This window comes from Chrysochloris asiatica, unplaced genomic scaffold (assembly GCF_000296735.1).
Source record: "Chrysochloris asiatica unplaced genomic scaffold, ChrAsi1.0 scaffold00021, whole genome shotgun sequence".
Lineage (NCBI taxonomy): Eukaryota > Metazoa > Chordata > Mammalia > Afrosoricida > Chrysochloridae > Chrysochloris > Chrysochloris asiatica.
In genome coordinates, this window is record NW_006408539.1 from 19,222,180 (window position 1) to 19,226,650 (window position 4,471).

A 4,471-nucleotide genomic window follows, 5' to 3' on the forward strand; every position below is an offset into this window, starting at 1 on the left:
CACTATTATACACTCTTATATACTCTTTGTCTTACCTTTAACTTATAATCCAAGTCATTAATTTAGAACCAAGCAGTGAGCAATTGCAAGCCCTAAATCACTAGTACCAAGTATCTAGATCTCATTCTATTTTACTATGCAAACCTACTTCTAACAGAATTTAATGGCTAAAGACCTTGGCCCCAAAATAATATATAAAGTTGTTAGAGAGAACATACATTAAAGAGGCATTTCAGGAAATCTTAACTGAATTTGTTTAAGAATATGGACTCATGCTTACAAGCATGAAGAGAGTGTGTTGAAAATGCAAAGGACATTGCTTTGATCATAGTGGTTGTGTAGCCAATTTAGACCTATCAGGGATGTGTAGGAGTCCTGGTGTGGTGCTAGAAGATGATCACTGGATGACTAACCACAGGGTTGGTGGTTCAAATGTACCAGCTTCTCCTCAGAAACATTACACAGGGTGACTTAGGAGTCTAGGATTTGAACCAACTTGACAGTGCTTTACCGCAATAAGTGATATATAGCAATTTCTTTTCTTGTGGGCCTGTGTGTTGACTGGCTGTCTCTGCTCTCTTGGCCTGTCGTTGAGTGGGTGGTTGTGAACTGTCTCATCATATTTCACCTGTGCCCAGGTTGACCTCTTCTCATGACAATAGGGTAACACCAACTACTGAAGAATATTTCAATCCCCTCCTTCCATCAGGTCTGCTAACATCGCAATAGGTGAAATAAGGCAGGTGGCTGAGGCCAAAATCAGTGGTTGAAAATGGAAACCCCACCTTATGGCAGAGATTAACAGGCAATGTACAGGGCTTCCTGACATATCAAGTTATCACAAGCTGCATATATGACCTCTGTATCTTATTTTTATTTTTTGCATATTTGTATATATGTATGTATTAAAATATATCTGCAAGTTTACATGTAACGTTTCCAGCCCACAGTGGCAAATAAAGATGGGATTTATAAAGGTGATGATAAAAACCTACAAACACCTAATTCCTGTTCAACTGATTTTCATTCATAGTAACTCTATAGGTCAGAATAGAACTTCCCCATAGGGCATCCTGTGATACTGAAGGAAAATATCCAAGCTGTACTGAAGGCATTGGCTAAAAACAAGGCTTCAGGAATTGATGGAATACAAACTGGAAAATTTCAACGAACTGACACAGCACTGGAGGCACTCACTCATCTATGCCAAGCAAAAAACAGCTACCTGGCCAACTGATTGGGAGAGATCCATATGTGTGCCCATTCCAAAGAGAGGTGACTCAGTGGAATGGGAAAATCATCAAACAATAACAATATCATATACAAGTAAAATTGGGCTGAAGGTAATTAAAAACAACTGCAACAGTACATTGACTGGGAGCTGCCAGAAACTCAAGATATCATTGTTCACATCAAATGGATCTTGTTTGAAAGCAGAGAATACCAGAAAGATATTTACTTGGTCTTTATTGGCTGTGCAAAGTCTTTTGACTGTATGGATCATGACAAGCTATGGAAAACAATGGGAAAAATGAGTATTCTAGAACACTCGGTTATGCTAATGAGGCAGTTGTATATTGACCATGGAAGAGTCATTCCAACAGAATAAGGAGATACTGAATGGTTTAAAATCAGGGAAGGTGTTTACCAGCATTGTATCATTTCACCAGAATTATTCAATCTGTATGCTGTAAAAATAAACTGAGAAGCTGGATTATATGAAGAAGAATGTGGCTCAGGACTGGAAGAAGATTCATTAATAGTCTGCGATATACCAATGATACCACCTGAAAGCGAAGAGGACTTAAAATGTTTACTGATGAAGATCAAAGATAACAGCCTTCAGTATGGATTGCACATCCACATAGAGAAAATAAAAATCATCACAACTGGACCAATAAATAAAATCATGATAAATGGAGAAAAGACTGAAATTGGTGATGACTTCATTTTGCTTGGATCCACAATCAACATTCATGGAACAGCAGTCAAGAGATCAAATGACATAATGCATTGGACAAGTCTGCTGCCCAAGACCTCTTTAAAGTGTTGACGAGCAAAGATGTAAGTTTGAGGACTAAGGTGTGCCTGACCTAAATCAAGGTATTTTCAATCACTCCTTATGCATTGTGAAAGTTGGACAACAAATAAGAAAGACTCTAGAAGACTTGATACATTTGAGTTATGGCGTTGGAGAAGCATATTGAAAACACCATGGACTTCCAGAAGAACAAACAAATCTGTGTTGGAAGAAGTGCAGCCAGAATGCTCTCTACAGCCAGTATGGTGAGACTTCATTTCTCGTATTTTGTATATATGATCAGGAGACAACAATCCCTGGAGAAGGAAGGTCATTATACTTAGCAAAGTGGAGGGTCAGTAAAAGTGAGGTAAACCCCCAATTAGATGGGTTGGAACCGTGGCAGCAACAATGGCTCAACTGTAACAAAAATTGTGAGGCTGGTGCATGACTGGGCACATATTGTCCCCCTGGGAGGGCTGAGGTGAAGGCAGAGCCTGATGGAGCAGCAGCCCCAAGGGCAAAGTCAGGGGCCACACTTCCCAAGAAGAGCAAAACCCCCATCAAAGAGGAAGGTGTCAATAAATCTAAAAAGAGAATGAAATTGACTCTTAAAGGAGGAGCAGCTGTGGATCCTGACTCTGGTCTTGAACATTCTGCACATGCCCTGGAGAAAGGCGAGAAGGTCTTCAGTGCCACCCTAGGTCTGGTGGACATCAGCAAAGGAACCAACTCTTATTACAAGCTACAACTTTTGGAGGAGGATAAAGAAAGCAGATACTGGAAATTCAGGTCCTGGGGCTGTGTGGGCACACTCATTGGGAGTAACAAACTGGAGCAGATGCCATCAAAGGAAGATGCTATTGAGCACTTTATTAAATTATATGAAGAAAAACCTGGGAATGCCTGGCACTCCAAGAACTTGACAAAGTACCCCCCAAAATTCTACTCTCTGGAGATTGACTATGGACAGGATGAAGAGGCAGTGAAGAAGCTTACAGTAAACCCTGGCACCAAGTCCAAGGTCCCCAAGCCAGTTCAGGACCTCATTAAGATGATCTTTGACATGGAAAGTATGAAGAAGGCTATGGTGAAGTATGAGATTGACCTTCAGAAGATGCCCCTGGGGAAGCTGAGCAAAAGGCAGATCCAGGCGGCATACTCCATCCTCAGCGAGGTCCAACAAGTATTATCCCAGGGCAGCAGTGATTCCCAGATCCTGGATCTCTCAAATCACTTCTATATCCTGATCCCCCATGACTTTGGGATGAAGAAAGCTCCACTGCTAAACAATGCAGACAGTGTACAGGCCAAGGTAGAAATGTTGGACAACCTGCTGGACATCAAGGTGGTCTATAGTCTGCTCAGGATTGGGTCTGAGGATAGCATTAGGGACCCGATCGACGTTAACTATGAGAAGCTCAGAACAGAGATGAAGGTGATTGACAGAGATTCTGAAGAAGCCAAGATCATCAGGAAGTATGTCAAAAACACTCATGCGACCACACACAATGCTTATGACTTGGAAGTCATTGATATCTTTAAGATTGAGCGTGAAGGGGAGAACTAGCTCTACAAGCCCTTCAGGCAGCTTCACAACCATAGGCTTCTACGGCAGGGCTCCACACCACCAACTTTGCTGGGATCTTATCTCAGGGTCTCCGGATTGCCCCTCCAGAAGTGCCTGTGACAGGCTACATGTTCAGTAAAGGAATCTATTTCACCGACATGGTCTCCAAGAGTGCCAACTACTGCCACACATCTCAGGGAGACCCAATAGGATCAATCTTGTTGGGAGAAGTTGCTCTTGGAAATTTGTATGAACTATAAAGCATGCTTCACATTATCAGCAAGTTACCCAAGGGCAAGCACAGTGTCAAAGATTTGGGCAAAACTACCCCCTGACCCTTCAGCTAGTATTACTTTGGATGGTGCTGAGGTTCAGGGATTTCATCTGGTATTAACGACACCTGTCTACTGTGTAACGAGTATATTGTCTATGACATTGCTCAGGTAAATCTGAAGTATCTGCTAAAACTGAAATTCAATTTTAAGACATCGCTATGGTAAATTATGAGACATGCCTGAGCCACGCCCCAGTGACTCTGATGTGGATTCACCTTGTGCTGTTTACCTGTCACCTTACCAGTCAAAAAACCTCAGCTAGTTTTATATAAAGAAACGGTCACATGTTAAAAGGTTTTCTCCAACTTTTTCAATCCCTTGTTTTGTGGGTTTTGTTTTGTTTGGGGTTTGGGGGGTGGACAGGTTTGGGGATTTGCTTTTTCCTTCCAGGCACAACACTGACAGTAGAGGAACGGCTGGGGAGAGGTTTGGTTTTTGCTTTTTTGTAAAACGAATTCGATAAAAAGTCCACATTTGAATATCTGCTTTGATGGTTTCCCCAGGAGAAAAATATATGTCCACCCTTATTTTACTTTATTTTTAAGT

At 41.6% G+C, this 4,471-nt stretch overlaps 1 pseudogene; it reads left to right on the forward strand.

Moving 5' to 3' along the window:
• Window positions 1-2,467: 2,467 nt before the first annotated feature.
• On the forward strand, window positions 2,468-4,090 carry LOC102837911 (annotated as a pseudogene).
• The last annotated feature ends 381 nt before the right edge of the window (window positions 4,091-4,471 follow it).